The sequence below is a fragment of the Nicotiana tabacum genome, chromosome 4 (assembly GCF_000715075.1).
Source record: "Nicotiana tabacum cultivar K326 chromosome 4, ASM71507v2, whole genome shotgun sequence".
NCBI classification, from domain to species: Eukaryota; Viridiplantae; Streptophyta; class Magnoliopsida; order Solanales; family Solanaceae; genus Nicotiana; species Nicotiana tabacum.
Genome location: NC_134083.1, coordinates 935735 through 948163, shown reverse-complemented (window position 1 = coordinate 948163; position 12429 = coordinate 935735). Strand labels below are relative to the sequence as shown.

General features: G+C 40.0%; 1 long non-coding RNA gene across 1 annotated transcript; it reads right to left on the bottom strand.

Annotated features, from left to right (window-relative positions):
* Nucleotides 1-3250: 3250 nt before the first annotated feature.
* Nucleotides 3251-9151, bottom strand: LOC107775745 (uncharacterized). Its single transcript, XR_012708422.1, has 2 exons — nt 8643-9151; nt 3251-3528 (listed from the first exon to the last, which is right to left on the bottom strand). It is a non-coding gene; the product is annotated as an uncharacterized LOC107775745 (long non-coding RNA).
* Nucleotides 9152-12429: the final 3278 nt, after the last annotated feature.

Below are 12429 nucleotides of genomic sequence, written 5' to 3'. Positions count from 1 at the left end.
GAGTAGCAGCAAGTGGTATCGAGGAGTGACCAGAATCAGCCACGGTTGGAGAAGGGGAAGGAGCCGAAGAGGCGGCAGCTTTCCTCTTATGAAATGCATGAGCGGGAGCTCTCGACCTCCTCGAGGACCCCCTAGCTGTAATCAAGGGAAGTGCAAAAGGATAAGAGAGTTAGCCAAAACAACCACATAAGAGAAATAACCAATGAAACAAAAACGAAAGTAACTTACTAGTCAAAGGAGGAGCCGGCCCAAACCTCTTGAAGAAGCCCGGCCAATCGTGAATTCCCGCGATGTCAGGGAGGAGTTGGCCAACCCAACCAGAAATTTCATCGACCAAAGGGGGAGTCGAGGTCTTGGCTGCATAAGAAAAGGACGAGGGGTCAGAATCCACAACTAAGCCAAGTAAACCAACTACCTACGAGCAAGGGAGCGAGCCGCTTACGAGTGCAATTCCAGGCTTCGGGGAAGCCGTCGACGTTGGCTACCACGTCTTCAGTTCTAACGAAGAAGAAGTTGAGCGAGAACTGGCGGTTAGCCTTATCGTCCATCTTCACCACCAGTCATTTGCCCCTCGATGGCGGAGATTCAGCATCGTCCCTCTGTAAAAGCTGGGGGCGAACAGGTGCATCATATGTCGAAGTGTGATCTCGACCCCGGCCAACTCAGCGAACTTGGTGAACATCCTGATGAGCTTGTAAATATACGGTGCGAGTTAAGTCGGGCAAACGCCATAGAAGCGACAGAATTCCTCCACCACAGGGATTAGGAAAAGTATAGCCGACATGAATGTGCACCGCATCCCACCCGACGGAAATCAATTCGACATGGTCATGAAGGCCGTACTTTGCTTTAAGCTCTGACAAATCGGCCTCCGTCATCGCCGATTTAAAGGTTCCAGTCTCGGCTTCAAGCCGCTTCGAGAAATCAGACCTAACGTCGGGGTTGCGTGGAACTATCTCTTCCACAGTCGGGAAGCTTCCATCCTTTGTAGCAGTAGGAACGCTCTCCGCATGAGGAGGAAAGAGAATCGCCAGTGGGACCGGGTCACTTCCCTCGCTGGGCCCGAAAGGTTTGTTAGACATATTTTCAACGAGAGGGAGGAAGGTATCAAACAACGGAGAACCGAAAACGATAGAGATCGTTAGAACAGGAAGAAAAAATGCACAACAATGGAGGAGGAAGAAGAAGGTACAGAGCTTTTGATGTAAGAATTTCGTAAAGGCTGAAACTATACCCATACACCACTATTTATAGAAATTCAAGCGTCAAAACCAAGGAATTAACTCATCATTCCCTGGCACTGTAACCGAAGCAGCGGATTCAATCAAAAGACGCACGCAAAATGAAGCAATGTATCAGGTAAACACGTCATAATGATGTATGATGTCACCCTGATTCGTGGAACTCACAACTCCAGAGTTTGCAGTTCACAAAGGGCCACGCTGCCATCTCGCCCCAATCATCACGACTCGGTCAGCTCGTCCAATCGTTTCAACCGCATTAAACAGAATTCACTCATCAAACCCGCCTGAGGTCGGCCTCAATAAGCAGAGGGACTAACTGTATGGGTCAAAATCTGCCCCAGAATATTTAAGATAAGATGACATCAAAGGAAGAGTTCTCGAGTCGTCATCAGTCGAGGTCGACGAGGAAACAGTGAGACTCATGGTCGACATGTCAGCAATGGTCGAGGCCGAGCACCGTTAGTTTTTGAAATAGGATATTAAAGAGAGTTTTTTAGTGGATATTCTCTACACTTATATTATTAGGGTTTGTTAGGCTAATGTCTCATATAAATAGAGAAAAGGCAATGGTGTAAAGGGGATATTCATTTTTTGATAAGAACAAACTTTTGATAAAAGATTTTCTCTCTCTTACTAAGATACAAACACTACCTTTTCATCATATTCTTGCTCATATTATTCCACACTTTCCCATCAGATCCGAGAATAACTCGAACATTTTAGGATTTGTCTGCCACTCATCACTGTCAAGAGAGACAATCATCTAGTTCATCATTTATTGGGTGAATCACTCCTCCTATTTACTTAAATGTCATTTATTGTCATTTATTGTTATTTATTGCTAGTTATCGCTACATTATTGCTCATACTTTTTGGAACAGTTAATGCATATCGTTGTCAATCCACCACTAGATCTGCCTAACACTTGTCACGTTTACGGAGCTCAAATTTAGAAATATTATTATTAACTAAGTTTAACACATTATTATCTAAACTCAACTGTTTTAACCAAAAGTTATATTTTTTGGTCAAACACCGCCCAAATAGGAACCAAACAAAAATGTATATGTCAAAAACACAAATCCCATCTATTAGCTCGAGTTTCAATTGAATATGACATTCCAAATACAGCAGTTTAAAGATCAAAACAGATGAGTACAAACATTAATAACATTGATTATTTTGATATCTGATTAAATTGCTCAAATTCATTTTAACTTGGATATCTTGGTAGGATCTCATACCCCAACATACTCGCATGATATTAGATTCGTTCTTAGGAATAAATTAAATTGAAAATCGTTTGTTTGTTTGACACAAGCGAAACGTGATAATTCACTTGTAATCATTTGGTAAGGTTTCGACGCAAAGTAAGGGAGATCTATTTCATCCTTTATATTCAATTTTGAATTCAAAACTGTTCAAAATTGAAGACTTCATTTTTCCTTTTTTCCTCAAATTGAAGAGGTAGACATAAAAGGCATAAAACCCGTTATTAAGTGTTTTGCCTCATAACTATTACTACCAAACAAAAGAAACGACCTTTGCCCCTCCTTGATCACTCCACAAACTCCAACATCTACTTTTTCCACCCCAAGGTCTCAGCATATGCCCAAATTTGATATTAACTTGACTCTCCGTATAGTCAGTTTTATTTGATAACCATATCAGCCTCATGTTTAAAACGCCATCGATCACGAACAAATATTTGATGAAGCGGGTGATTTTAAGTGTCAGTAACGTGCCACTTGTACACCAAGATATAATCCTTGGGGCTTAGGAGCATCCACGAAGAATGCCACTTGACCTTTTTCTCACGTCTAGCTTTTCATTACTTGTACCTCTGTATTTATTGTCTCCATACTACAATCTGGCCATGATTAATAGTATAACAGATGTAGCCAGGTCTCCCATACTTGGCCAGAGGCATGTGTTCCCAGAACTCGCCAGAACTCGCCAAAAATGATTTTCAAGAGTAGCGTAAGCAAGGTAACAACATAATGAGATTATCAGATAACATGCTGTAGATATTGGGACGCAGCAAAAATCTTTACACCCAGTCCTTAAAACGGGCGCAAAACAACCCAAAACCAGTTTTGCCTATTCCAGGCATGACAATACTAAGTATAAACGCATACACGTTAGGAACTTGCAGTACGACAAATTTTATTTTCATCAGTCAAAATGAACCACATTTTGCACACATTAGGAAAAGGAAACAGAAAGCAACCGACAAACACCAATGCTAAGTCCTTCGCTGAACCATCTCCGACTCCCAAGAGACCTGTCAAGAAAGGCAAAAATGGATGAGCTTTAACATACAACCGTTGGCAAGAATATAGAACACTACTCTAAAACACATTCAACCAATGGGTGTACTTCAGAGGTATTTTTACAGTTGCAAAACACTTTCTCATTCAACAAGACTTTTAGTAAAACTTCCATAAGAAAATTGCAATAGTAGTTCAACTTCTGAGGAGATATACCATACATGAGTACCCAATGTCTACAAGATTGAGATTTTACTTAGAAGTATGAACGTAAGAAATATATTAATAAGTAAATAAATCAATGCAATAACTCCAAAGTTGAAAATACTCTTTCCACTGAGCAGTTGTGTAAACTCTTGAATGAAGAGGGAGATAGGAGCATTGTGCTAGGTGAGTTGGAGTACTCGGAGCGAATTCAGGATTTTGGGTACGATAGACGCATAAGTGTAGGGGAGGTCGTAGGGGCTATGCGCAGGATGAGTAAGGGTAGAGCGACCGGGCCAGACGAGATCCCTATGGAATTCTGGAAGAGCGTGGGTTTGAAATGGCTCTCTAGGTTGTTTAACGTCATTTTTAGGACGAAGAAGATGCCTGAAGAGTGGAGTGGAGTACGATGATTCCATTGTACAAGAACAATGGGGATATCCAAAACTGCAACAACTATAGGGGTATCAAGTTGTTAAGCCATACGATGAAAGTTTGGGAGAGGGTGATAGAAGGGAGGATGAGGAGGAGTGTGTCCATTTCCGAGAATCAGTTTGGTTTCATGCCGGGACGGTCGACTACTGATGCCATTCACCTTGTGAAGAGATTGGTGGAGCAGTATAGGGCGATGAAGGACTTGCATATGGTGTTCATTGACCTAGAGAAAGCTTATGACAAAGTAGTTCCAAGAGAGGTTCTATGGAGATATTTGGAGGCTAAAGGAGTGCTTGTAGCGTATATTAGAGTGATCCAAGACATGTATGATAGAGCGAAGACACGGGTAAAGGCAGTAGGAGAAGACTCTGAATATTTTCCGGTTGAGATGGGGTTGCATCAGGGGTCAGCACTTTGCCCGTTTTTGTTTTCCTTAGCAATGGACGCACTAACGCGGCACATTCAAAGGGAGGTGCCTTGGTACATGTTATTTGCAAATGACATAATTCTGATTGATGAGACGCGAGGTGGTGTTAACGAGAGGCTGGAGGTCTGGAGACATACCCTTGAGTCTAAAGGTTTCAAGTTGAGCAGGACCAAGACAGAATACTTGGAGTGCAAGTTCAACGGTGTTACCCAGGTAGCGGACGAGGGGGATGTGAGGCTTGATACGCAAGTCATTCCCAAGAGAGAGTTTCAAGTACCTTGAGTCTATAATTCAGAATGATGGGGAGATCACATCGTATCGGAGCAGGGTGGAGCAGGGAAGGCTCGCTTCCGCTGTCTTGTGTGATAAGAGTGTGCCTTTGAGACTTAAAGGTAAGTTCTACAAGGTAGTGGTTAGACCGACTATGTCTATTGGGCAGAGTGCTGGCCAGTCAAGAACTCCGATGTCCAGCAGATGAAAGTAGCTGAAATGAGGATGTTGAAATGTGTGGGCATACTAGGTTAGATAGAATTATGAATGAAGCTATTCGGGGCAAGGTGAGAATGGCTCATGTGGAGGAAAAGATGCGAGAGGCGAGGCTAAGATGGTTCGGGCATGTTAAAAGGAGAAGCACAGATGTCCCAGTCAGGAGGTGTGAGAGGTTGGCCTTGAGGGGTAAGAGGAAGGGTAGAGGTAGACCAAAGAAGTCTTGGGGAGAGGTGATCATGCGGGACATGGCACGGATGGAGCTAACTGAGGACATGACCCTTGATAGGAGGGTGTGGAGGTTGAGAATTAGGGTAGAAGGTTAGTAGGTAGTTGAGCATTTTCTTGTGTCTTCCTTAGTCCTAGAGTATTAGTGTTAGTTTGGTATCCCTTTTATCTTTAGTTTGCTAATCATTTCATATCTTGTACTGTTATTACCGACTATTAGTACTTTTTTCATACTTTCTTTTGTCATCTTGGGTTTTGTTTTCCAATACCTTGTATTGATATTACTTGCTATCAGTGTTTCTTCCATCCTTTCTATAGCCAATAGTCTATCATAAACAGTCTCTCTGTCCTTCCAGGGTAGGGGATAAGGCTGCGTACATCCTACCCTTCCCAGACCCCACTTGTAGGATTACACTGGGTTATTGTTGTTGTAGTGTTTACCCACATTAAAGAATAACATGACACAAACTGAGAGTATAAGTTTAGCCGCTGATGGACTACTTAGCAAGGTTTAAAGTGGCATGCTACAGCTCGACAGTGATGTAAAAGCCTTGCCTAACTCGAAATCTGATGAAAAGAGGGTTCAAACTTTGCAGCAAATGCTGCCTGTGAAACTCAAATGTAGAGGTTGTAAAACACTTGTTCCTACATTGTGCTATGGCCAGAAATATAAGGTGTATGTTTCTCAATATCTTTTCTACACCATGGACAATGCCTTGAAGCTTTTGTAAGCCGGAGAGCATGGAACATGGAAAAGGGAAGGGGGGGAAGGAGAGATGGCAAGCAATACCTTACTGCATTTTTTGGAAACTAAGAAAGAAAATGAACACCAGATGCTTTGGGAGACTTCAGCTTCAAACCCAGTACTAAAAACTAGATGTATGTTGAATCTTTTTTTTTTGGGTATAATCATAGGACTGTAAACAATAACAACAACAACATACCCAGTGTATTCCTACAAATGGAGTTTGGGGAGATTAGCATGTACACAGACCTTGACCCTACCTTGTGAAGGTAGAGGGGTAGTTTCCGGTAGACCTTCGGCTCAATGAAAGCAAAATCACAGCAGTTATGACAAAGAGCAAGGGAAAGAGAAGCAGCAACAACATCCAGAAAATAATATAACCGAAGCAAAAGAAACATCAGGTAATAATAGAGATATAAGAATAGGGAATACGAGGATAACACTAGTACTACAGCTATGGAAAAGAATTACAGATTTGGAAAAAAAATACACTCGACTACTTACTAATCTACTACCCTAATCCTCGACCTCCACACCCTCCTATCAATGGACAGATAAGCTGAAAAGATGTTTGGAGGACTCTTCACATTTTGGTAACTTGTAAATCATCCCGATGCTACTGTGAAGAATATACTCTTCATTATAAAATAAAAATTATAGTTTGCAAGGATAAATAAGAAAGGAAAGTCATGTATGAAGTTGCTTGCTTAGTGCACGAATAATAGCGAGGCGAAAATGGAGACAATTTAGCAACTATCTTACGTCAAAATGCAGTTCATTATGTCAATTGCAGCTAAGTTAAGCACAACAATTTTCTATCATCATTGCCTGAATAACGGATACAAATGAAGAAATTCTTAGAAACATTATCATCTTGCATATGGTCATTACCCCAAGGGTAGTTGCAACTCAGTATGTGCCCAAACAAGACAATTGATTATCCTTTTCTTAGCTTGTTCTCTCACTCATTAGGATGAGCCAAATAACAAAGGGTGGTTGCAAATCATTATCATTAGCCCAAGGGTAGTTGCAACTCAGTATGTGCCCAAACAAGCTAATTGGTTATCCTTTTCTTAGCTTGTTCTCTCACTCACTAGGATGAGCCAAATAACAAAGGGTGGTTGCAAATTCTTTTAGCCTGTTCTCTTCTCTCTATGACGAGATAAATTACAAAACTTATCAAATGATAAGCCTAGACACACACACACAGAGAGAATGCAGTATTGATTAATTTTTTAGAATTAACGAAAAAATTGCAGTATTCATTTATTCCTCTCCTCCTACTGTTTCTTAAGGTCACATGATTGCCTTAGAACAAAAGGCTTTCTCCTTTGAGTTCTGCACAGTGGTAAATCACTGTAAAGAAATGACACCCTAAATAAATACAGTGTCACATGATTGCCTTAGAACAAAAGGCTTTCCTTTGTGCCCTGCACAGTGGTAAACCACTGTAAAAACATGATGCACGTAAATAATACAATTTGCACATGATACAAGTTACAATAAAGTAGATGAGTTAAGGAGGGAAATATGCAGCGAAAAGAAAGATGACACATTTTACAACAAATAGATGAGAAGTTGAGGGAGAATGCACACACGTGCAAACAAAGAAACTAGATTTGATTTCCAGCATGGGAGAAAAACAAAAAATTAAATGAAGAGTAGAAGACATCACGTTTTAAAACTAGGTACACAGGAGGATGGAACTAGAGTCTAGGAGACTAGGACGAAGGAGAGAGCACGGGAAAATAAAAGAATTAGGACAAAATCATAAAAAATTCAAATCAAAGAATATCCTTGTGACTCTAAGTTCCAAGATCTAACCACAACTACGATTGGCACTTAGAGAAAGACACAGCTCTGCTGATCATTGGATGGACCATATTCCTGCAGGCTACAAACTGTTTTCTTTCAGAATCCACAATCAATCCTCCTTCAAATACTGACTCTAAGGGGAACCCAAGTGCTTCGCAAAACATATCAAACATATCCTTAGACTGCGGCCCACAAATATTATAGCATCTTCAACAGGATAATGTTGACACTCCAACTACCAAAGTATTATTATATGTTCTTTTTCATCAACCTCGTGACCTTTAAAAGAAGTTTCACCTTACCAACCCTCCAAAGAAAACAATAGAGGAAACAAACTAGCATTAACGGCACACAAGTTGAGCAAATTTGAAGTATAAAAATCAAAATCTGCTCAAGCTATCTCCTCTCTCACAAATGGACTACGTGAATGAGATATCCCTAGTTCGAAAGGATCCTAAGAGAACATGTAGAAATGGTTCGATGTCCCCGCGAAAATAAAAAAACTGTGATTGCTAAATGTGAAGTGATGCAATGCGCCAATCAGTGTGAAGTGAAGAATATGCTTCCCACACGATACAGATTGCCGGGAGCCTTAGCTTCTAAATTCACCGGCTGATCCATTTTAATATATATCTTAGGTAGCAAACAGTATAGCTAGTAAGCCAAACCTATTTATATATATAACATAAATATTACTAGATTTCACCCCAGGATTTCAATGAAAACTGTATAAAGGCGCTATTTCAATGTCAATTTAATAGCTAAATTCAAGTGAAGTAAAAAGATACCTCGGGAGGATCAATGTTTGGCGTGTTGCTTGTGTTCAAGGTGGCGTCGCTCTTCGGGAAGGGCGACGAGGTAGGAGAAAGCCATGCCTCCGAAGCAGACGTGGTAGACGGGATCAACGGAGCTGGTTTGGATGTACTTGGCATGGTAATTATCCAATCCCCTCTTCACAGCACTCTTCGCGTAACCCACGGAGAACATCGGCTTGAGGTAAGTCCCCACCTCCTTCACTCTCATGCCCTTGATCTCGTTGTAAAAGTTTCTCATCGCCATATCCTTCCCCCAATGATTTTGCTCAGATCTGAAACCCTAACCCTAGAATTGAAGATTTTCCCGTAGGAACTACTTTCACTCAGTTTGAACTACTTTGGATCAAGTATTGCGAAAAAAATCAAAAATCTTGCTAACAGTTTCGGTCAAGTGCGTACAAGACCCTCGAATTCTATGTTATTCGGCGATCTAACAATAAAGTTAAAAGGGAGAATGCATAAGCATCCCCCGAATTGTTCCCTTTTGCCAATTACCCTCTTAAGTTTGTGAATATCTTATAACCCCCTAGATTTGTAAGTAGAAACATTATCACCCTAAGAGACCAACAACCGTCAACCAACATTTTTTTGTTATCACTCTAGATTACATATAACATAGAGCCCGTTTGGATTAGCTGATTGTAAATAGCTGATAAGTTTGTAGTGCTGAAAAATATTTTAAAGTGCTGAAACTGATTTTTAAAATAAGCATTTACGTGTTTAGATAGAAGTGCTGAAACTGATAATAAGCAGTTGATGTGTTTGATTAAAAAGTACGGATAAACTATTTTTTTGTTAAAATGACTAAAATACCCTTGAATTTTTTTCAAAAGATTATAAATTAAAAATTTCTTTGTAAAGAAAAGAATTAATAACGAATATGGAATGAAGAGAAAGTCAAGAAATTTATTTTGGGAAAAGTATTTTGTGAATTAGAATATATTATTAAGGATAAACTAGTAAAAGTGTTGGTCAAACTAAAAGTGCTTATAAGCTGAAAAGCCATAAGTTTGGGGTGACCAGCTTATGACTTATGACTGATTTTAGCTTATAATCACTTTGAGTGTTTACCAAACGCGTAGATAGTTGTATGTTTGGACTCCCCTGTATCTTTGAGTTAATTAAAACAACTTTCTAAGAAAGTGTAATATTTACAGTTGTTACCAAAAAAATAGGGACGTGGGTTTATCATGGTCGGGTGAGGTAGAGAGGTCTATTAATTCAAGAAGAAGATGGAGTGGGAGAACATACTTTGTACTCTTTTCGTCTCAATTTATGTAAACTTCATCAGAATACGAGGGTCAAACTGACTAGTTTTTGGTGTAAATTCAGACATATAATCTTTAATTTTTAAAAATAAAATTTACATATTTACACTAAGTCTCTTACTGGTTCTCGTATTAGTTACATACATGTGTAACAAGCTCGATACATATGATGTGTATGCACCGGCTTGAGGGGGAGTGTTAGTTTATAGATATGTATAGTGTAGTCTTGTCCCACATTGGAAGATGAGTAATATCTCCTTGTAGTGTATAGCTATAAATAGGGACCTCTTGTATTGTATTTATCATCCAATATCAATAACATATTTTCTCTCGTGCTTTCTCACATGGTATCAGAGCATTAGTGAGAAAAGATTGTTGTGCGTCATTCCAGCGTTAACCGGGAAGAAAGAACTTAGTCATCGTGCAATTTTTTCGGTGACCTAAGGCTTGTCTAAGTGAAAGTCACTTTCTGTCGGTGTTGTGCTAAAACCAACACCACCATGAGGTAGATCACCCTCTGACGACCAACCCCTGAAATTTTATCCGGCAGAAAAGCCGCCACGCTCCTCCACGCGCCGGCAACAATAACTTTTCCGGCGAGGGTTCCGACCATTTTTCGCAAAGCTTCTTCAGGACAGTGTGCTCTCCTCAAAATTCCGAGCCTACCCATCTAATTCAAATTAAATTCCGACCACTTTTATATTTTTTCGGCATGAACAATGACCTTTCCAGCCATATTTTGAAAATATTTCTTCAGAACAGCTTGCTCCCAAAGGAATTCCGAGTCTATCCATCCTGGTTATGATAAATTTCGACAACTTTGGAATTTTTCGGAGAGCTGCAGTGTTTCCGGTACAGAACAATGTTCTGTTTTTCCTGCTGTAAATAGTGTTTTTCAAGCTATTTCTTCAGTTTTCTTACAAGAGTTACTTATTTTCACTATTTAAAGTTAACCCTACTACTATAAATTAGAGCGACATGGGAACCGATGCAATGAATAGTCATATGGTTTTTTTAGTAGAGTATATTGAGTTCCTTGAGTATAAAGCATGTAAGCAGACATCTTCCGAGGTAGCTTTTGTTGTTCAAACAGGTAATAGTGTGACTTGTTTCTTCCAATCTTCATCCTCTGAGTCTTGGGTCATTGATTCAGATGCTTCAGATCATATTTCTGGTAACAAATCTCTTTTCACTACTATTTCGTATTCTCAATCTCTTCCAAAAGTCACAATGGCCAATGGGTCTCAAACTATGGCAACTGCAATAGGTCAAGCAAGCCCACTTCCTTCCTTACCTTTAGATTCAGTCCTTTATGTTCTCAATAGTCCTTTTAATCTCATAGTTGTTAGTCGCCTAGCCAAATCACTTAAATGCGTTATTTTATTTCTTGATGACTATGTTTTTATACAGGAACGTAGTACGGGGTGGATCATTGGTACCGGGAGTGAATCAAACGGACTTTATTATCTTATCCTTGCTAAATCACATGGACTCGCATCTTGTCTTTCTTCTACAGCTTGTCATGTTACTGATTCACCAGATTTATTACACAAATGGTTGAGACATCCCAGTTTGTCAAAACTTCAGAAAATGGTATCTGGTTTATCTCACTTGTCAGCTCTAGAGTGTGAGTCATGTCATCTTGGTAAGCATACCCGCACACATTCCCCTCAGCGTCTTGATAATCGAGTAGAGTCACCTTTTACTTTAGTCCATTCAGATGTTTGGGGTCCTAGTCGGGTCAGTTCCACCTTGGGATTCCGCTACTTTTTCAGTTTCATTGATGATTATTCCAGGTGCACTTGGATATTTTTGATAAAAAATCGATCTGAGCTGTTTTCTATTTTCCAGACCTTCCACGCTGAAATTCAAAATCAATTTGGGGTTTCTATTCGCACATTTCGTAGTAATAATGCCCGAGAGTATTTGTCTTTCCCATTTCAGCAGTTTATGAAATCTCATGGGATTATTCATCAAACATCTTGTCCGTACACATCTCAACAAAATGCGGTAGCTGAAAGAAAGAATAGACATCTTATTGAAACTGCTCGTACCCTACCCATACAATCTCATGCTCTATTGCGTTTTTTGGGGGATGGAGTTCTTACATCTTGCTATCTTATTAATCGTATGTTATCTTCAGCTATCCAGAACCAAGTTCCATTCTCTGTCATGTTTCTTCACTTACCTTTGTTCTTTCTTCCACCCTGTATATTTGGAAGCACTTGTTTTGTCCATAACCTTACTCCGGGAACAGATAAGTTAGCTCCTCGTGCTCTTAAGTGTGTATTTTTGGGTTTCTTGAGAACACAAAAGGGGTATCGATGCTACTCTCCTGACCTCCAGCGGTACCTTATGTCCGCTGATGTTACCTTCTTTGAAACCCAATCATACTTCACAGGTTCAGGTCATCACTTAGATATTTCTGAGGTTCTACCAGTTTCATTTTTTAGAGATTCAGTCACTCCAGCTCCACTACCTACAGCTCCAGT